We start from the raw sequence: 22568 nt of genomic DNA, 5'->3' as shown, positions 1-22568 counted from the left end.
TGGCTGTTCTAGCCATGCCCACTGCAGGCCCTCCTTCCCTTTCCCTCCTGCTTTCACACCTTGGGGTCCTTCGCAGAAACACAGGCAGGCTTTTAAAAGCACTCGTTGTGTCTCCTTCCTTGGCTGGACAGCCCGTTTATTTTAGATAATGCTACTGCTTCAGATGAAGGAAATGGAGAGTGTCAAAGTGTTTCATGGTGCTTATGTCTTCATAAACACAAGGTTTGCTGACTAGATATAAAGCAAATGGAAGGTGAAATCCTGCGTTATAGAAATGAGAATTAAAATAATTACAAATACGAGGATTTATCTTTCTCATCAAAACCTGAAGAATGACTTCTATGCCCAAAACCTTGGCTGTTTTAGGTTTTTTTTACAGCTACCCTACCTAGTTTAATGAGAGATACTACTTTAATTTGCAAATGCCCTTTGCCCAAGACAGGCATTTTCCTCATATGCAGGTACAAACACACTATTTAGGTAAATGCTCATTAAGGTTTTGTGGACAACTCTCTGCCCATACATCAAAGGACACCCACCCATTATATTTTTTTAATTTAAAAATTTAACATAATATTTGATATCCCATACACAAAAGTCCCTGCCTTGTCCTGCTCTCACTACATGGCTGCCAAGAGTAGGTGATAGGTATGGGATGATCATTGTGGAATGACGATTGTTGTGAGAATTAGGTTTCCCAGACTGTAATTTTTCATTTCGGAAGGCAACAACTCACAGTAAATTGAGCTCTCTCTGAAAAGAGACCAAGATCCCACCATGCAATCAAGCCCCCTAGGATGCCTTCACAGGCAGTTAAAATCAGGGTATCTATTTGCTGGTTTGTTTTCACTTGGAGGCTCAGCCTCCACAGTGCTCTAAGGCTGAAAATCCAAATCCTGGTTGTGCAACTGTGATTCGAATGGACCAGATCTGGAAATGGCCAAGCACTCAGTCCACTAGGAGACAACTGGCACTCATTTCTTTTCAAGGGCAGTCCTGCTGCAGACAGTGGGTCCTGTGCTAATAGTAACAGTATGAATGGAGAATATGTAGGTCATGAAGCTGGTTACACCTTATCCCACACAGAATCTGTTCCTGCTCTCATTGAAAGCCCATGCTCAACAATAGTAAAGCTACTCAAAGGCCTTGAAAAACTGACAGGAATGTATTTTGGTAATCAAAACAAAAGGTAAGCACAGCAGATCCCCTCATGTTGGACCTACTTCTGGATCTTGGCCAGTCTTGGATTCCACTCGAGAGAGAAGAATGAAAAGTTACAGCTGTTCATCACTGAAGCACAGCCCTACTGCTCTGGAGGAGTAAATGGGAAGCTGTGATGCTGTGTGGAGCTGGAGATGTATCAATTCTGCAGCATGAGCCCAGGAGGCAGGATTAAGATTCCCAAAATATTTCTCCTGCAGTCAGTATGCGTTCAGTGGGATCAAGTTGCCTGTAGTTTGACAGTGTTGGGAAAAATTAATCCTTGTGAGGATGCATTTAATTGTCTAATGTGAACTGTCAACTCTAAAGAGCAAAGTCTGTGAAATTTTACAGGATGAAATGTGGACTGTGCAGTCTGAATTTCTTCATTTTAATATAAACTGAGAATCTCTGTATCTGCAGAAGTGTAGCTGTGCAATCACAGATGTCAGTGAAAGAAGTGGTAATTATTTTCTATACTTAAAAATTCCACGGTGGTTTTTTTTTCTCAAGCTTTTTCAGGAGAGCAATTTCCAATATTGTAGGCCTTTCTAGATATCACACTCTAATATTGAATTTGCTTTTTGGGCAATTGGTTATCTCTAATTTATAATTAATTTGTGACTAGGCAATACTGTGCTACAAGAACATATAAGCAGTTCATCCTCACTTTTGTGATCAAAACAAAGAGAAATGTTGACCTAAACACCCTACAAACATATAGTCTAAATAAGTTTATAAACAAAATTTCCAGACTATTTAGCAACACCCTGTGTATAAAGTTTCTTGTGTATGTACATCTGACAGGAAAAGAAATTGTTGAAACCGTAATAGTTTCCAAATGTAATTCTATACTGAGCTGATATATATTGTTCAGTGTATCTGAAGCAATGAGTTTTTGTGGTCAGGGAAACTCTGTGAGGATTAGAGAGATATTTCAGCAGTGACATGGCCAAAACAAACAAATACAAATATTTAGTACTTTTTCTAATTCAACCTGACAGCTACTGTTATCAGTAACTGCAGAGTGTGGAGGTGACAGATTTTGCCACTGGAGGAGCAACAAGGACTTTATGGGATGATAACTGGTCTGAGTTTAATCTTTTAAATTAAAAAGCTGTGAAAGTTTCTCAAGGGTGAGAGAGCACAAATAAAAGGAAAGGTTGTACTTGTTCTGTGGGATCACTGTGTATCTAGATAGAGCACAAACAGCCAGGCAGGAAGATGCACACAACTTAGGTGCAATGTAGCCATAGACAAAAAACCCAGGTAGGTAGTGTGTTTCAGAAAAAAAAAAAAAAAAAAAAGAGCTATGAAGCAGAGCAAAAGGCTGCTGTATTGAATGTTAGAGAAGTTTACAGGACATTTATGTTGCATTTGTATAACATCACAGCAGCAACAACAGGTATTTACTCCTGAATTAGAGGGCTAAATGAGAAAAAAAGGAACTGATCTGCTATGCACATGAGTGTTAAGGAGATAGTTACCATAGGAACAGTGACTATGCTTAATCATTCATGCCTTTGAACTCCAGTTACTAAAAGAAAACAAGCTCAACTTACGGAAGCTTAAATTCAGATCAAGTGTAAAAGTGTGTAGCTTCCTAAATTCAAGGGAATGGCATCATCCTGCACCAGATCATAGACTGACCAGCATGCCAGAAGTGAAAAGGGAGAACACCAGAGAAATGCAGAATGCCCACCAACTGGCCAGTGACAGTGTCTTCTATTTTTCTCTTTCTGGAGAATTACTGACATTTCTAGACATTTAAGAAAAATCAAGAGTAATTACTCCTTCAGAAAACATCTAATTTCTCTAATTTCCACAAAATCTGGACTGTTCTGCATTTGTTGCCTGGTATACAGAGATGGACATGTAGCACTTCCACTGCTTCCCATGCTATGACCACAACATACTCTGAAACATCATTTGAAGTTCCTCTGAAACACCATCCCAGCTTCATCGCACGATAAGTAAAATTTCACCACACCCAACTTCAGGCGTCTTCTGTGAAAGTTCTGTAATCTGAGCTGGCTGTCCAGGTCCCCTTCTTATCCAACACATAGAAACAGGCACTTAGGGGAGCTGGCTGTCTGATGTACATGGACATCCTCCTGCAGGTGGCTTCAGCAGTTACATCACCTACTACTCCATCGTCTCTAAAGGAAACCTGGACGACTGGCTGGCGTTCACCTCACTGCACAGTAGATTTTGTGTGGACACATATCTTAGCTCAGATATCAGAAACTGATGCTCTGGTGTTTTCCATGGATATCCCTGCCACGTTTTCCTTTGCATGGCTTCTCAGGTTCTCCATGTAGCCTTCCTTTCTGGAGCATCCCCAGTGCCCAGCTCTGCGTGTGGACTCACTGCCAAACATTCTGCACAGATAATACTGTTTGTATGTCTGCCTCTGCCTTTCTGCCAGTTCTCATAATCTCCATGGCCCATCATCAAATAGATTTTTTAAATGCTTTTGCTGAACAGTCTCGACTCCAGTTCTAACTTCACAGCTCTGGAATTGTGTCAGTCTCATCAGGTGAAATTCTCCATCTTGACACTCCTTCAAATCCACAGCAATTCTGAACAAAAATTGAATAAGCAGGATATGCTGTTTACCCATAACAATCCTTTGGGAAGTGTGCATTGGATTGATAATGTCTCATCAAAACCAAAACCAGTATCTCTTCAGTTTTAAAATAGTTCTAAATTCTCATGGATACCATAGTACTCAGATAAGCTTCTTTGAACCACTCTTGGATGATGGCATTTGCAACAGTTTGAATCAGTAAGTCTGGGCTGTGTGAGGACTGCAACTTGCTAATGAGCATAGAACTGTCCTTATGGAATAAGTTCATCCGAGCTCTGTGGGATTAGATTGGTCTAAATCAGAAGAATATTGCCCCTTGTAATAATTTTTGCTCAGAGTATTTACCCTAATAAATCGATAGATCAGCTCTATCCTTCTGTTTATAAAAAGAAAATTAACTTATTTCCTAGCTGGCCCAGGAATATAATAGTTTAATTATTTCTTTTTCTTTTTAATTTTTTTAAAAATCTTTCCCTTTCTTATTTGGTTCCATGGTGATTTCAAATTTCCCCAGACACTGAAATATATCTATATCACATTCACATTGAAGACAACAACATAAATTCTACAAAAATAATTGGTGTCACATATATTCCTCTCACAAGACCTGGCTAGTGTTTAGGTTATCTATTCTAAAGCACACACAGAAGAATTATATAATAAGAACATAGGAAGGGAGGAACAGTTATCAGTAATCTGTTTTGAAAATAGTAAAAGTTGATCTTTACTTGGCAAAACAGTCTTCCTTCTCTTTCTTTAGTTCAAATTAAAAATAGGGTTTTATGCTGTAAAAGAGAACATTTCATTCAGAAACAATAGCTATTAGATGAAATTACCGTTTTTTGGGGTTTTGTATCCTGTTCCAAACTTTCAAAGAGTAACTGTCTTGGCACTTTCATGACAAGGGCAAAACCCCATGGAACTTCATGGGCTGTCACCTCTATTGAAGAACAAAGAAACCTCATAAATTAATTAATATATAGCTGAAAGGATAGAGAGTCACTCTAGGTTAAGCACACCTTTGTTCAATGTGATTGAGCACCTTGAAGGCATAAAATGTAAACCCAAAGGCCTTCCTGCCAAAATACCTCACATCCAAGGCAGTTTTTGCCATAGTTTTCAAAGCTCTTTATACCTTTGATGCACATTTTCTGACAGTAGCTTAGTAATGTTTTCTTTTTAACTCCAGCTACGTTTGATCTGAGATACGAGGGCAGGATTATTCAGAAACTCATATTGTGAGGGGTTTCATTTTAGCTTCAAAGGATGTCAGTAGTACTAAAATTTGCAAGTCTGAATTATGTCAAGCAGTAGACAGAGAACAGAAGGTGGGCCAGCAATATGCCATTGCCGTGGAAGAATAAACAGCATAGCGTGACTGACAGTACTATAGCTATTATTTATCATGCAAGAAACTGCTTTTTCTTTTAGGCTTGATTATTTATCATTGAAGGCCAAAGTGGCACTTAGTTATCACTAGAAACTTGTTTTAACTACATGCCAGTGATGCTTTTACAATAATATTAACCAACTTTCTGCATTCCTACCTCCCTTAGCCTTACTGTCTTAAACCATTTAATAAAATTATGGTAGCTTGGACAATCTCTTATGATCACTCACAGACTGTTTGCATCTTCTGTAACAGCAACCCCACTGCTCTTTCTGCTTGGAATACAACTAAAGAAATTGCTTTTTCCTACTTAGGATTGGATTTGAATATAGAAATATTTCTTTACAATAATCTATATAAGCAGCTTCATCCATTCTGTTGCTTAGGCTCCTGATCTTAGTATTTCAGTTGTTTCTTATTGACCAGAGTTTAGAATGCATTTGGCACCATCTTACCATTTGCTGCCGCAGCTTCTGGGAGGTTTTGAGAAAGATCACATCAAAAATTCCTGCTGTATATTTGCCCTCTCTCTACTTAAACAGCTTATCCTTTTAAGTAATATTCATTTTATATACAAGAATAGTAAATGCAAGAGAGTGATTCAGATTCAGGTTGTAAGTAGCTACCAGTATTTAGACGTCTAAATACAGGCAAGATGTGTTTCTAAGCTTTTGTTACTATCACTATGACTATTTCCTAGTTTCCTATTTTATGGAAGGAGAGTTGACAAAACAAAATAGAAGAAAGAAGAAATGAACTCACATCTCCAAAATGCCATGTCAGTCACTTGTCTGCCATGACTTAGATGGCACGTTCTTTCTTTTACATAGATGTAGGAATAAGTTCCCATTTGATGCCTATTTTTCACAGCAACAGAAAATAAAAATAAAGTAGCCAGAGCTTTGCCCTGTATTAGGCAGATTCTTATATTGATAAGAAGAACCTCAGAACAAACATGAAAAAAATGCATTTTGGTTCATTCATTTATGGAATTTTCTCATACAATAGCTATTGTTAAGAACCTGGATGAGTCATTAGGATTTAGGTAGTTTTGACATTTTTATGTGTGCATAAATAGTTATAGTACAAACTCCTCCTATTTATTTTAATAAGAACTCGGTCCTATCAACAAGTTCAGTACATGCAACTGAATATGATAAGCTATAATTTCTAAAGTGTATTTGGGAGAAGTATGGGCTCCTAGCTAGTGAAAATACAAACGTAAGTATAGTAAAGATGGAGTCTCAAGGTCTGTAGTTTTAGTTTTATTGCTTTTAATAGGCACTCCAATATCAGGGTAATAGAGTAAGCGGATAAGAGAAGCTTTGTAACTTCAGCTATGAATTTGAAACTATGAAAGAGTTTGCAGTCTAGAGAGGCATATGAAAATAACAAAAGAAACCAGATAACTTACACTGTTGCTGGATGAAATTACTGTTTTCAGGCAATTTAAATACACAGTGATAAATGAACCTCTCTGAGATTGTAAAACATATTACAAAGGCAAATTCAGATTGTCTGCTGATAGGAATCTAGCAAGCAAGTACAACAATTTTTTTTCAAAAATATTTTATTTAATTTAGATCGCTGCAAGCTTGATCCAGTTTTCAGTCTTTACTTTGGTTTAAAAGTGTCCTTCAAATTCACTGAGCTATTCACTGGACCAAATTCATTATGACCATAACAACTCTTCCAATAAATCAAAACTCAAATACTTGCCCAAAGCCTTGATTGCTTCTTCTACTCATGAAAGTTGCTCTTAAAAAAGATACTATTTTCCTCTAAAAGCATGGCTGCAGTCCATCATCCACCACAGAACAGTGGATAAAGAAAGATAAAGAAAAACAAACAGAACTTCTTTTCAGACCTGATAATTATTCTAGAATACTATGAGATTTTCTGATCAGTAAAGGTTATACATTATTTGCACTGTCAAAACTGGCTGTTAAAATTTAAAGTTATTATTTTGTTTTGTCAGTGGGAGTACTGCAATTCTTTATAAGATGATATCTAGAACAACAGAGCAATTGTCTGTGATAGATGCACAATCCTTCAATCCCTTGAAGAGAAGTTGTATTTTCTTTGTGGTTCCTATTGATTCAAGCAAAACAGCTCTCTACCTAAATGGTTGCAACAGTGGCTTTCAATCACATATTGCTGTTCATAAATAATGAAGATTATACCCAAATGGATCATAAACTTTAATTAGTAAGAATGTCATAACAGGACTAGAAGCTTTTGGTGGTTTAGTTGGCATTTCGAATAACAATTCTTCATGTCCTCTTGAAAATCATGTTTTAGTGCATGTTGTGTAAAAGAAAGTGGTTTGATCCTTTAATTGGCTCCTGTAGCTATTTTCTCTCTCTAACATGAAAAGTTTAGCTTTCTTTCAACAGATTTCTAAAATCTGCCATGAAAAGTAGCATACTTCATGACATGGTCTCATGTAATTTTCTTCCTCTGACATGTACACCTGGCAAAGGCACAAAGTGAAAACATTCCAGTTGTAATCCCTCCCATTTAGGCAGCATGCTAGCGTTCTGACAAAGATATAAATATTAATATATTCATATTTAACATGACTTCTTTACCATCATGCAACACGAAATAGCTGTCACAACTTTCAGAATACTAATTTTTTTCCTGTATTTAAGATTTACACTATAGATTACAAGTGAGGTAGAATGAATTGGTTCAGGAAACTGGATAGCTGTAACCTGAAATTTCTCCTCACTTAAGTTGCAAAGTCAAAACAAATATTTAGCCTTTGGATTGTTTCTATTATTTTTCCTACTTAAGCAAAGAAAAGACAGAGGCACACACTTTCTTACATAGTTCACTAAAGATAAAGAAATACAGATATTGTGGTCTTTCATGGAAACTTTGCATTGTTCCTTATTTTGTTGTTTTAATCTAAAATCAAAATAATGTTAATTGAAGGCATATGGCAGCTCTTTATACGTAACAGTTCTTTATACACAAAAACATAACAGTCTAGGAACAATTATTTGATACCTTGCAGATAAAAGAAGAGGTTTCTTACAAGATTTATGGCTATTTTACAGACTTACAGTAGTTTGTTCTCTCATGTACCTTGGAAAAGCATTTGAAATTTATAATCAACTCCAGGGATGAATTTGACTGTGATTCTTTGAAAACCCCCTTGCAGCTGAACTCAGTTACAGAACACTGCTCTGTCCCTCCTCATGCAATGCCACCGAATTCAGGGAGTGGAATAGAGCATGTATATGTTGCCATCCATGGTAAGAAAAACTCTGAGACAACTGGTAGTTTGTGTAATTTAAAGTGGAAATTTACGCTGACTAGCAATTGGCATCTGCATATAGGCCACTTCAGAAAAGGAGAAGGCAGCTGGTTTTGTGTAACTCAGCTCAGGAAACAGACAGGAAAAGCTTTAACAGAGATGACTGTAACTCAAAATGCAAGCAGTCCATTTACATATTAAAAAATAAATCTACCCTAGTCTTTCTGAGTCATGCGTATCTACCATATTTAATTTTGTATACTCATATTGAAGACTTCTTCATGAACAGAGATAGCAAACCTTTTCCCTTTCCTCTGTGAAGTCATGCTGGCCAAGAAGAGCATCCGTCAAAGGCCTGCTCATGCTTACTAACGTGATTGCTAAGAGGCAGCAAAGGGTGCCAAAGATTAATTAACCCATTAAAAATAAAGAAGTGCTTATGATAATCTCCAGAACTACACCAAGAGCTGCTACTCAGAAACAAAAGCCACACTAGATGCTCTTCCTGTCTCTTTCTTACTCTGCAGAATTTAGGAAATATTTCTCACCATGTTACTAAGACCAAACTATACAAATTCAATCATGGTTTCTTTTTGTCAAGTTTTACAAATACAGAGAAAAGGATTCTAGATAAAAATAAGATTGATGGAATAGTAATACTAAGATTTATATATCTGCTGATACTGTATAAGACCACTTTACTCATAAAAACTTTTTATTAATTAGGCATTTACAAGAATATTTTTTTCCGAAACTGTATTGAACTAAGAGATTGATCTTATTCACCCCTGAAGTCAGGACTTTATATGGACCATGATTTATTTTAACACTTTAGTCAAATTATTTATTTGCTGAATAGAATGTTTTAGTAACGAAAAGTGAGTATGTGACGTATCCATTGGCATCAAGTTATATAGTATATTAATAATTTTCTCATAGTATTTCACTATTACCTACTATGATCAATTTCTCTGGTTATGGAAATCTGTTTAGTGTTCAAGGCTTCTCTCATGATTTGTAAAACAACAAAATCAAAGTAAGTTCCCTGATGGCTTCTTCAGTTAGGGTAAAACTTGCAGTAGATTTGACCTTGGTGACTGAATAAACAAAAGTAAGACTTTTTAAAGAATAATTGATAGTGTTGTATTTCTGACATCAAAGAACCTACACTAAAGTCAATGCATGGTCTAAACTTCAAAATTTTGCTGGCATATAGAGCTGACTACGGAGTAAAACTATCTACTGGGGAAAATTCATACTGAGGTTTGAATGCCTCAGTTTCAATTTGGAATGCCTTATCAGCTGGAGACAGAAAAGTATGTCAGCAAAGGCCCAGGCAGAGATGCAAGCAGATCTGTACAAGCAAGCTTTAGCAGCTTCCAGTACAACTTGGAAAGGATGAGCACTAGGAGAATACTGCCTCCTTATGCTGACCCATGAACACAGCCTGTGCGATATCAAACAGCAGTGCAGAGGGTTGTGAAGCTGCCTTAACACTTATACATCAGAAGAGGATGCAGGTAAAGCCACTTCCTTTCTGTTGTTGAACTAAGGATAGAAAGCTGCTGGCATCACTAAAAGTGCTTGAGACCTACATAGTAAGAAAAGTCATGTAAGATTTATACATACGATCCCTCTCTCACGTGAAATGGCAGGATCTTAGAAAAACAACACAAATGTTTTAAATAGAGCAACACATTTTTTATCCAGGTGGAATGAACAGAGGGAAATAAAGAGTGAAAATGGTCTGAAGATCAAGGAATCAATTCCCAGGAAGTCAACCTACCCAAACACAGGACAGTAATCTCCTGGGGAGAATTCACACTGAGTTTTGAATGTCCCATCACCTGGCTGATGTCACTGGGGTTCCTGTTCAACAGTCATAGTTGGCATTTAAGAGTGAGAAAAATACTAGTTCGTGAATTCTCTTAAATACTAGACCTGTGACAGAACACTACCAGAGCTGTGACAGAAACATTCAGAATCTTTCTTTTGTTAGTTTTCATGCACCTCCTTGTATGAAAAGATGCCATTAATTAATTATTGTGGTATATTTCTGAATTAGGTGGCTGACATTGTAATTCTGAGTTTTGTACCCATTGCTCAGTTTTCATCACTGTTTGCTTTCTCTCCTTCAAATTCTTTTAATCTTGTCATCCCTAGAGAAAGGATGATCTCTTCAGGGACATTACTCAGCAGTGCCAACAACACTGCTCTAACAGCACGATTGCAGTAGTCATGAATGGAAAACACACAACCTCTAACAAGGACTGAAAAACCATGACGCACTTGAATCTGTGCCAGCAAAAGAGGTTAGCTTACATTCACAGAAGACATGCACCTTGACATCTGAAAATGTCTTTTAGACAAAATGATGCTGCATGTCACAACCAGCACCACTGTTTAAGCCTGATTCTATGATTCCATGGTTATGTGTTTATTCAAGCGAAGGGAGTACACAAGTCCTCAAATACTGTGGAGAAGAAATTCCAGTTATCATGACGAATTGGAGAAGAATTCATTTTCTTGGATTTTATTACTTTGGAGTAGTTGGTGTCTTCTGAGCTTTGTACAACAAGTGCATCTTTGACTGCTTGTGGGTGGCATAGCTACAAATTTTGGACATTGTTGTGAGTGGACTATTTGGGTCTGTACACTGTTCCCAAACCAGAGTTCATCAACCCAGCAGTGCAAATGAAGGTCAATAATGTTAACAGGGTAACATTCCCAAGCAAAAAATTTAAATAATTCCAACTGGAGTGATTCAACAAAAAGCCCCTCTACCCAGTAGCTCATCTCTGACAATAATCAGTAATGCACAGGAAGAATTTTATAAAGGGGTGAGGTGTTAACAAGTTTCTTCTGTAATACACCCTGTCTGCTGCTGGCAACTGAGAGTTCTTGGACTTTCTGAACCTGGATTTTCATCTGAACCACTGAATTCCTCTAATGTCTGCTTGGCTGGGAGAACAACTAATGTATTTTTGAGTACTGTTTGTATACTAGAATAGTACCACCATTTGGCTGTATGGAAAATTATGCCAAATATGCCATATCTTGAGTCCCCTTTAACAAGACTTAAAGGATGTTTTCTGAGTCATTCACTTGAAGCATTTATTTAAAAATGAGGTGTGTGCAGAAAATCTTTCATAAGACCCAACCAAACCCTCATTTGAATTCTAGACACCCTCAAAATTCTACAGTAGAAAAACAGCAATTTCAAACTTACGTGGAAAACAAATTAAAAGTCTTTCCCGAAAGCATGTGTAAGTATGAGGGATTGAAAAGTAACTTAAGAAATTATTAGAACCAGGTACTTCTTCATAGCAGAACTGCAAAAGAGAGAATTGTAGTTGAAATCTTGAGGGAAGCAAATCTACTAAAGAGGCAGCAGTAATTTGAAGGTGCAAGTACTGTTAGATATTGAAGGTCTAAGTTCTGTTAGATATTGTAATAAGTGTTGATATAACAGGCAATATTATCTTTTTCCATGCTTTCCTTCATGCAAAACCAGAATATATGGTAGTTTTCAAATATATGTTTTCAAATATAGTTTTCAGAATATATGGAAGTTTTCAAACTTCTCCATCTTAAGAGAGTTTATATATATATATTTATTGAAAGTTTGTTCTGTTTAATCTCTGGATGAAAGTAAGCAAATGATAAGGAGCCTTGATAGGAAAATGTGCAGTGTTTAATTTATTTTTTCCCCAGTGTTTTCAGTGTGACTGCTTGTTATCAGTATGATTGAAAAGGCTATCCCAGGTTTTTGTGTCCTTTCTTTGCTCCCCATGGAGACTTGGATGGATTCACTCCACGCAAAACAAACTTGTTCCTCCACCCATCAGAGATAACTTTTGTAATTGTACAAACATCAGAGTGTAAGTCTTGTTCTGATAAATTTGAAATGTCAATTCTGTGAATGAAGCTTCACAGTATGTTCTTTTGAGCAGTTATAAACAAGATATGAATATTGTATCTGACATAACAAAATCTGTACCTCATTCACAGCTTTCACAAGGAAAATAAAACCCTCACATCATTACACAGGGGACTTCTTGGAATTGCAGTGAGAGATGATGATTATGCGGAAACTGAGACTTATAAATGCTTTATTGTTTTGATGGAAATCAGCCAAAAAGGCAGATAAAAGACTTAAGAAGAGCTAGCTAGGAAACAAATCAGAGACCTAAATGACCCTCCTGGAAAAATAAATTGTAGGACTTAACATCTGGTTCTTGCAGTTGTCAGCTCACTCAGCAAAGGGTCAGACTGATTAGCTGCTTGCATACAGAACATAGGGAAGGGAGTAAAGACCACATCATATCAACAGTAGCAGGCAGTGCCAAGTAAATGCTCATAATCTACAGAGATAGCAGCACATAGCAGTGTCTGGATATATAAAGTTTGTGTTCGTGTTTCAGCGTGACTTGTCTTCACTGGCGCAGCCATGCAAACAATAACTGGTGATTAGCTGTTTTTTAAGGAGGTGCATATGGAATCTTAAGCATCACACAAAATATTCAGTAGCAAGTTACCTTGGACTTTGTTGCAAACTTTTAACAGAGGCCAGGTTTTTTTGGTTCAGGAACTGTTCTTCCAAAAGTTTCCAGTCAGCTCAGACAGTGGCTTAGTGACTTAGCTCAGAACAATAATTTGATGAAAAACCACAATCAAGACAATGGGTTTGAAGAAGATTTTTGCTCGAAATAAAACTTTAAAATTAAGGAGGTGGGAAGCCCTCTCAACACGAAAGAGAAATACCTTCTCCTGCATGCCCTGAACATGCAAGAAGACTAATACTTTATGTAAGCTGTATTTACATAATGCAAGAAAAAGGAGGCTTAGGAAATTACTAAGCATGAGGAATCTGAGGCACTATCTCAAAATGAAGCTTAACACAGTGCAAATGCAGGTGTATCATTCAGCTTGGGTCTTATCACTCCTTGCAAGGTGTGCAGCATTGTAAAGCATCAGGGACATATTGTTTATCTGCTTCCAGATCCCAGCTGTCCTTCCCCACATCACCAGCATTGGTCTTTTTTCTGATACTAGTAAACAGTTAAGAACAAAAAAACATTTTCTTTGTTATTTAAGGAAGAGTGAGTGGAGTTCAAACATTTTTGCCTTGTTACATAAACTACACAATGTGTTTGAAGCTTGTTTTTGACCCCTCTAATCTGCCCTTAGTCCAGGATGGCAACTCTAATAGCAAACAGCAGACTACCCGGAGGTGCAATTCCCAGGAGTCTGGTGGAATCAGAGTCTTCTTGCATGACTAGTTATTCTCACTTTCAAGCCTTCAGCATATTTTGCTTGCAGGTAAGTGTTGCTCCAGTGTAGAAACTGGGCACTGGCGGGGTACTTTATAACATTCTCTTTTGTGAAAAGAAGTCTTCTTGCCTAAATATTCAGCAGCAAATTAATGGACTGGTTTTTGATGATGTACGAATTAATGTGAACAGGGACAGGGTGCTGAACACACCCCCACACACCCACCCTCGCCCTGAGTCTACACCCTGCCCAAATACATAGAAATTTGACTGGTATTCTGTCAAGCTTCTTGACAGCGAACATCTTGAAAGGCTACTGGTATGCCTCCAGACATTCCACATTAAAGCCAGGGCAGCCAGGCCCAGAAATGTCGGCTTTCCTTAGAACAGTAGTAAGAGAGGACTTGGACTCTCTTTCTGCCCTGCTTACGTTCTGTGAAACATGATGAACGTCACCCAGATGTTTCTATAGGAGCTGTATTTATTTCCAGCAGCTTTGACCATGGTGGTTGACCTTATAAAGCTACTACCTTACAAGGCTATTACCTTTTTACAGACACAGTTCTTTGCATTTTTTTAATTTCTAATCATGGGGGTTCACAATACTTCATTCAGTTCAAGGTGCCTCAATATACACTATAGGCTAAATCTTGATCTATACAGTCCAGTAGAATTGTACAGTCAACTGGGGTAGAATATGGCTCCAAATTTTTTTTTGGAAGCTCATATATCCATTATCTTGTCATCTGCTGTAGTCCCTAAAATAATCCTCTTTTCCTCAACAGAAAAAAGTGCTGTTGCTCATTTTAACCATCAAGGTATTTTTAAGGCCATCACAAAGCCCACAAAAAGAGCACTTCAGGATACTTGAGCTTGAATATTAAGTATTCAAGCACAACTTTACTCGGCTCTGGTGAGGACACATCCTGTGTCCAGTTTTGGGCCCCTCACTACAAGAAAGACACTGAGTTGCTGGAGTGTGTCCAGAGAAGGACAACAGAGCTGGGGAAGGGTCTGGAACACAAGTTTGATGAGGAGCAGCTGAAGGAGCTCAGGGTGTTTAGTCTGAAGGAGTTTCGGGGGGACCTTATCCCTCACTACAACCACCTGAAAGGAGGTTTTAGTGAGGTGAGGGTCAATCTCTTCTCCCAGGTAACAAGAGACTGGACAAAAAGGCCTCAAGTTGTGCCAGGAGAGGTTTAGATTGGATACTGGAAAAAATTTCTTCATGGAAAGGGATGTCAGACATTGGAACAGGCAGAGGATTTAAAAGACATATAGATATGGCACTGTGGGACATGGTTTAGTGGTGGACTTGGCAGTGCTGGGTTAATGGTTTAACACAATGATCTGAAAGCTCTTTTCTGACCTAAACAATTCTATGATTCTATAACTCCATGTTCATTCATTGTGATTACTGAACTTGATAAATCTTTGATTTGGATGGAACACGTGAAACCTTTACACTTTCTTGGTCTATTTCACAGCTTGAGCTGGGCAACAAAATGAAAAAAAGTTGATTTAGTGAAACACTGTCATGTTTCAGGGTCTTGCACTCTCTCCATTAAAATTCTTTTGTAAAACAAAAGAATGCCATTTCGTTAAACAAAATAGCTACATACATTTCTCCATATGTTATTTTCTCTCAAGGTTGATGCATATAGAAAATCTGTATTGCATTAAATAGGAAGTGAGTGTAAATATGACATATGGAAATCTTCCAGATGATTGAAATGTAAAAAATTATTTAATGCTGCAAAACATTTATCTACTCTCTTAGATAGCAGCATGCATTTCTATATAGAGACAATACAAAGCTTTTCAAGTATTTATTTTAAAGGAATTTAAGCAGCACTTTTAGCAGAAAAAAAAATCTCATCCTATTTCTGCATAACTGTGTTGGGATTCCTACTTAAGTCAAAACAAAACGAGATCAAACTGAACTCATTCAGTCAGTGCATATCAAAATCAACTTCACTGAAGTAAGTGAAATTCAATGGGTACAGAAGTTATGAGATTGGGGTCAGTTCCACTGACCTCAGTACAGTTACTTCTGATTTGCCCCAGTGTGAGATATTCAGTCCTGTGTGGATAGACTTGCACATTCAATTTAACTCCAGGAATGAGCTTGAGATGCAAAGTTTAAATCCACATCCACACTTCTCAAAAATAGGGTGTCGATTTGGGGCTTGACAGTGAGAAAAATAGAGGCTGGTTGCAAGTTCAGAATACTTGGGTATAGATGAATTTCTAATTAATTTATTTTAAAATCTGCAAATCAGCATGCTTGTTTATATTGAAAAGACGTAACTACATGTCTCTGAATTTCTGCAGTAGGGGAAACGAATACTTAAAATAGAGCATATGCTTGAAGTGTGAGGAAAATTATCTGCTGTTGCGGAAGAAAGCCAGAACTCTGGACTCAATTCTTGGCAGACAAACACCTTTTGATTCATCTCTTTACCAAAACCTAATGTTGACATTAAAGAAGGACAAGATGAATAAAACTTGGTTTATTAACTCTTTTGAGTGTTCTGTATGAAGTAAGATAACAACACTGGCTAAAGTGGTGAAAGAATTTGCTGTGCAGAAGTTTGAAAGGGATGGTAACTGCAGAAATTTCCTATAACCCTTGAACCTTTCTTATTCCTACAACTACCTCCAAAATGTACTGGTTTTTTGAAGTTTAGAATAGTTTCAAGAAATCTTTTTCGATTTTGGTTTCTAACTGCATCTAAAGTGCCAAATGTCTTAAGGAGGGCTGCTCTCTCAGTTTATTCAAGATGTTTGAATACATTTTAAATCCACATGGAAACACAACTTAAGTATAAAGCCTTTGGATATGTCACCTCATTACACCCCTACAGTTCCAAAAAACCTGTGCCAACCCACCTACCAAAGTTGTCTACTTCACACTGCACTCTTGTTGTGTTAAACCAGGTAGCAATTAATAAAGATTAATGAAGATCACATTGTCAGTAGAACATTATAGACATTTACTTAAGAATGTACATTTTTTTGTTTCATTTCTTATTTTCAAAGCATATCAGCAAAATCAGGAGGGCATCAAGATTTCCTTTGAGTATCATTGTTAAGGATTCTTGCTAGAATCCCATGGAAGGAAAAGGAAAATAACCAAACATAAAATATAGCACATCTGCCTTTTTAGGCTGACCCAAGAACAGCCAGACATTGAAGTGAATTCAGATCTGTTCTCTTTTCTCATTCTCATATGGAGTGAACTTACAAACAGAGGAAATTAAGAACAAAGTGGAGGTTGGGTGATGATCCGGTCGTAACCATGTAATCATAGGAAGACAGGACAGGGAACATGCTGCAATCTTCAAGATGTAGTACAGTACAACATAAACACAACATTTTCCCTGGAGACACTTGCTTAATGTACTTAAATGTTAGAAAAATTCTGAAACCCATTGAGACTTAGATTGGTGAGTGTTTAAATTCCTTCAAATCCATATAGCTGGAGAGAATAAAGTCCTAAATCCAGACAAAAAAAGCTGCCTACAGGCTAGGAGTTGAGTGATCGGCCAGCAACCTTCCCTTAAAAAAATTGTAATTTGATAAGGCTGCCAATTCTGACAAACAGCATGATGAATACAGATGACAGAGTTTTGTTTAAAGTCTCTAGGTCATATTTGATGGTACAAAAAACCTATGAGTGTATACAGTAACCACTGACTTAACTTGATGTGGTTTTTTAAATTTGCTTACTTTCATATTGTAGCAGTAGGATGTATAATCTGAAACAAAATAAGTAGGTGATTCAGATGTCATACAACTTTACTTGGTTGATGGTTGTTCCTTTTTTTTCTGAAAGCTTCCATGTAAAGATTTATAGATAGGACAAAATGCAAAAAGAAAATATTATTCCAACTGAGGTCTTTGGTGAATGTAGATTGTTTGCATCTGTTGTGCTGCATGAAACTTCACAGAACGGCAGATCACTGAGGAGATCAAGAGTCAGAAACTGATCCCAACAGGAACTCCAGAAGTGTAATAGAAGGGTCCTCTGAGACTGTCTCACCCTGGTGCAATTATCTCCTGTTACTAGACAAATGCTGAAGCACATTTGAGTCATTATCAAAATGAAACGTCAAGAAATGTTTATTTTCAAAGCTGGAGACTCTGCCCCAGGAAAGCAACCTTCTGAATGACCCTGCTCTTCCTGACTGCGTCAAATGACAGAAGTAGGTGTAGGGTCATGTCATCTGATAGGCACAGGAGCAAGCGGGTGACATTTCTGCACCATGAAATGGGATTCACAGAGGTTAACTGTTAAAAAAAATTATATGCATGTACTAGGATTCTGATTATACTTATGATTTTAAAAGGTTCCTGGGCATTCAGGATTCCCAGTGGATGTGAAACTAAGTCTTTGAGGAAGCTCCCTGAAGAGCATGTCCCCATTGAGCTCACGAGGCAGAACCACATCAGCCTGGCCCATCCATAAGGGACATGACAGACCTTGGATGGCAGCCTGAAGTTAGGAACATCATCCCTGATCCAGTGACACCTGTCAGCAGCCCACATTTCAGCAGGGCTTTTCCCTCAGCTTGCCCTGTGTTGGTTCTGCTTCTCTTCAGGATCTGAGGGCAAAAGCTGATTCTCTCCCTGTTCACATGGATCAATTACAGGTGACTTTTTTTTTGTTGATTTGTTTTGGTTTATACAATCAAAGTTTGGACAATGCAACGCTGCTTTTCATGAGAAAGGCTTTGATTTGTGGGCTTTTTTACGGGGAATTTTTTTTATAGTTTTGTTTTAATTAAATTTACTTGAATTTTTAAGTTTTCTATTGTGAGCTATCCTAAATTCAGCACAAAGCCGAAAAGAATCATTGAGTTTTTAAACTATTTCTTCACTTTTGGGACTTTTATTAGAAGGTGTTCCATCAGTATTAAATCAAGGAGAGTGAACAGCATTTGGATGTGGAGAGGGGATGGGGAGACCAGTATGACTGCATAACCTGCATAAGCACAAAGGAAAGGAGCTCAGACTCCAGACATGCAGTTATAATTCATTCAGCCTAGGCAGCTGCTGATTGACGGAAATCCATGAAATTTCCAAAGCAAATATACAGAACTGACAAGATGGTTGAACAAATTCTTATGTCATATTTTGATTTAACTCTTTCAAAGCACTCATTTTAAATTGAAAGGCAGAGAAAATGTATTTGCTTGTTTTTTCACTGTGTTTTGTTATTTTCCAGTAACATAGTTGGAGAAAACCAATTTTTCTGGGTTGATGGAATTAGTATTGAGAAACAGAAATGTTTGGCTTTAGATCACTGAGTTGAACTGGAAGGGGTAAAGCCTGTCAAGGTTTAGTGACTGCTCCAAGCTGCATACAGAATTAATTAGTAGATTCAATTTTATTCTTGGTTGCACAAAGATAAAAAATACCACTACTATGACTTAAGCCTTTTTTGGCAAGCTCAACAGAACAAGATAGGTCAAGCTTGAAAGCAAAAGAGTGGGGTGGAGTGGGTTGGGATGGGGGAAATTTCCTCTCAATCCTACAGGTGCACTATCTAAGCCAGCACTGGAGCACATGAAGGAGGTCCGTACTGCCACAACACCAGCTGGATCTCCTCTGAGCTTAACCAAAAGACCTGGACACACAAATTCAGATTGGAATGGCCTGAAAACACTTCATTTAAAGATAACAGATCTCCAGTGTCTGTCACCAGAACTCCTGAGTTTTCCCAGGCTTTCAGTGGGTCCCAGGAAGTTAAACTAGAACGTGCTGTAAATGGAGTAGTCCTCTCTAGCTCTAAACAGACCACTAAGCACAGCACACTTTCACTGTGTTTGACAAAAGGAACATTTTCAGCACATTTTTATCAGTGCCTGGCTTTTATTTCCCCATTTGTAAGGTTCCTGGTATTAAGTTCATCTTAAGGCAAACATTCACTGTGCACTGATAACAAACTGGAGACACTCTGCATTCGATAGTGGTAAAGTAACCCCTTTCTTCCACAAAATACAAAAACATATTTATTTTAGCTAAGTTTGCCTAGGAATTGATGTTATTTGTCTTACAATGTACAAGGAAGAAAAAAAAGGTCCTTGAGCTACAGTAAAGAAAAATTTATATAAAATTTTTGCATGTGACATTTGAAAATCTCTGAATCACTTCTATGAATTCTATCAAGACAAAAAGGTAAATGTTGAATGTTTTTCATGTGAAAAATCCATAATTTTTACACTTCACATATCAGTAAATTATTGCTTCATTTTAAAAAGAAGTGGTTGTTTAATATTTATGGTAAAATGCTTCAATTTTAGTTCTTAAAATGATGGAAAGGAAATTGCAGTGAATAACTCATTAGCTGAATTTTATATTTTATTTTGTATTTTACAGATTGTTGTTAACAGATCGCTATTTCCAGGAATGTCTCCATTGAACATTAGGTCAAAATTGCAAAACTATCCTAATTCAAATAATTTTTGAACCTAGGGGAATTTTTCAACGAGGACAGTAAAGGAAGTATTTAATACTAATATGTCGTTGCACTTATATATTTATAAATAACTGTAATAAATATTTATTTATGCACACTTTAAATTTGAGATTGCTTATGTTTAAATGGAATTAGAAAATAAGAGTTAAGGTTGAATTCTTGTTTCAGCATACACAGGAATTAATTTTCTTTGAATATTTTCTCATATTTACCCTAAGTGTGCTGCCTTATTTAATACTAGTGAAAATATGCTTCCTTGAGAGAAAAGTCAGGAGAAATAAAGAATTATAAACTGAATGTTTAATTCAGTTCAAAATTTGAGGAAAATATGCCTTGTTTTAAGGCAAAAAAGGTACTTTTACCTAACTCTTATTGAAAAGATGTCTTTGACTGACATATTTTATCTAATCCTACTTATTTAAGAAAATAAAGGTGCTTCACGGCAGTTCTATTTCCAGCTCTCTGCCATTAGACTGCTTGCCAAGTTTTTCTTGGCTAACACTATGGATAATTATTTTTCAACTATGTGCATTTTAGCACTCAAACCACAATATTTACCGACATAACAACTACGGATAGAGTGCAAGTTCCTCAAATCAGTATGGCAGAGCCATTTTTGTGAGCAAAAGCCATAAGGATAAGATACCAGTATAAATGATAGCTATTTCAAATGTACAGATATTCAAATGCTGTAAGCACAGATTTACTCTTTAATATAATTTACACTGGTGTTACCAAGCCCAGTGTATTTCTTTAATTGTTGTTTTAACAAGTTACCAATAAACCAATAAAAATAAGTGCTATTAGCAATCTATGTTCTCCATGAAGTATATTTTTATCCTCTAGGAAACAAACAAGAGACAGGTTCATTTTTCACAGCCCTGTGTGTGGCTTTGTGCAGTACTCTTTGGCTAATACAAGCTATACCAGAAGTTCAGAGCCTTTCCCTTTCCATCCCTTAATGCTGAAGGATGAAGAAGAGGAGTGCTCTTAATGACTGTATTTGCCTACTGGATCCAGGCTATGTGTGATCTTCCCACCTTCACCAGGTTTACACATACGGAGGAAGTGATGAATATCCATCCAGCTTTTTAAGGAAGCAGCACTGGCTAGTTCCTAGCAGATCTCAAGTACTTAAATAGTAGTCTCCTACAGGACTCCAGTAAGGCACAAGACTCTCATTTAATGTTTGCATCAATTGGTTTATTTGAGAACTACTGACCCATCTTTTCATAGTCTACATCCCAGGAATGCATTCAAGTGAGAGTTGAAACACTGGGGGGGTTTCTGTTATTAATCCTTGGAGCATTAAATGACTGAGGCCAAAAAAAAAGAAAACCAAAACAACCCATTAAATTTTCCAAAGTTTCTGCTCCTCTTAGCTACCGCCTTACATAGCTGTAGGGGTAAATATTGAAATGCACTGGCATTCAGTTGCTAAAATGATGATGCCTGGATGGAATGAGCTGTTTCAAAAACATTTTAAATTTTATTTACTTTTAAGGTGGATGTTAAGCTCCTGCACCCATCCCAAAAGGTAAATCAATTGGGAGAAATTGTGATAAGTGAAAGCGACAGTCTGGAGTGATTCTTGATTGAGTCATGGCTAAAGGGCAAATATTTATGTTTGGATAATGTTTGTTGCTATAAAAAGCAAGACTGATCTTGATGGGTGGAATACTTCTTGATGTGGAGGCTGGGGGAAGAAGCTGTAGTAGAGAGGTGTGCCTGTTCCATTGTAGTTATCATCTGTTGCACTGCTGCTTGTGTACAAAAATTGCCAAGATACCAGCCTACGTGATCCATCAGAAACACATCCTAAATCCCTTTGAATGTGCTAGCTATTTTTCAATGGATTGCCAAGGGCTTTGCTAAACAATTTTTAGAGTATCTTTATGAAGCTTTCTCTGCAGATCTTTCTTTTCAGTTTTTTAGTTTTCTGTTTGGTCACCTGAATCTTGTGTTGAAAGAGAAAGGAAATTCAACCTTCAAAGAGGGGCAGTGCATGGTTTCACTATTGTGGCCATGTCTCAGGGTAAATCTTATGACTCTTTCCCTACCTCTGATAGGGGAGTGACCTGTCTCTTCTCCACCCAGCATCTGAAGACCTCTCTACTTACACAGACCCACTCCAGCTGTCAGTACACTTTGAATCCCAGAGAATCTTGGGTGGCCCATAGTAGATTACAGAAAATACAGAACAGCAACATTTTGCACAGGGTATTATTCTTGTTCCCAAAATTAAAGACAAATCTGGGAAGAAGAGAGATCAGATTTCTGCCATCATTAATCATTTGTGCTAAAATCCACAACACCTCTATGATTTATTAGCATTCTCTGAAAGAGTGGAAAGTTGTCCAAATAAT

At 37.3% G+C, this 22568-nt stretch overlaps 2 long non-coding RNA genes across 2 annotated transcripts in view; both read left to right on the top strand.

The window, feature by feature from the left end:
- LOC135406852 (uncharacterized) overlaps positions 1–22568 on the top strand; it is a 57670-nt gene that overhangs the window by 1343 nt on the left and 33759 nt on the right. The window lies entirely within an intron of this gene.
- Positions 18385–21012, top strand: LOC135406853 (uncharacterized). Its single transcript, XR_010426528.1, has 2 exons — positions 18385–19901; positions 20103–21012. It is a non-coding gene; the product is annotated as an uncharacterized LOC135406853 (long non-coding RNA).

The sequence above is a fragment of the Pseudopipra pipra genome, chromosome Z (genome assembly GCF_036250125.1).
Source record: "Pseudopipra pipra isolate bDixPip1 chromosome Z, bDixPip1.hap1, whole genome shotgun sequence".
Classification (NCBI taxonomy): Eukaryota; Metazoa; Chordata; class Aves; order Passeriformes; family Pipridae; genus Pseudopipra; species Pseudopipra pipra.
Note: the sequence above shows the minus strand (reverse complement) of the source record. Positions and strands in the feature narration are given on the sequence as shown.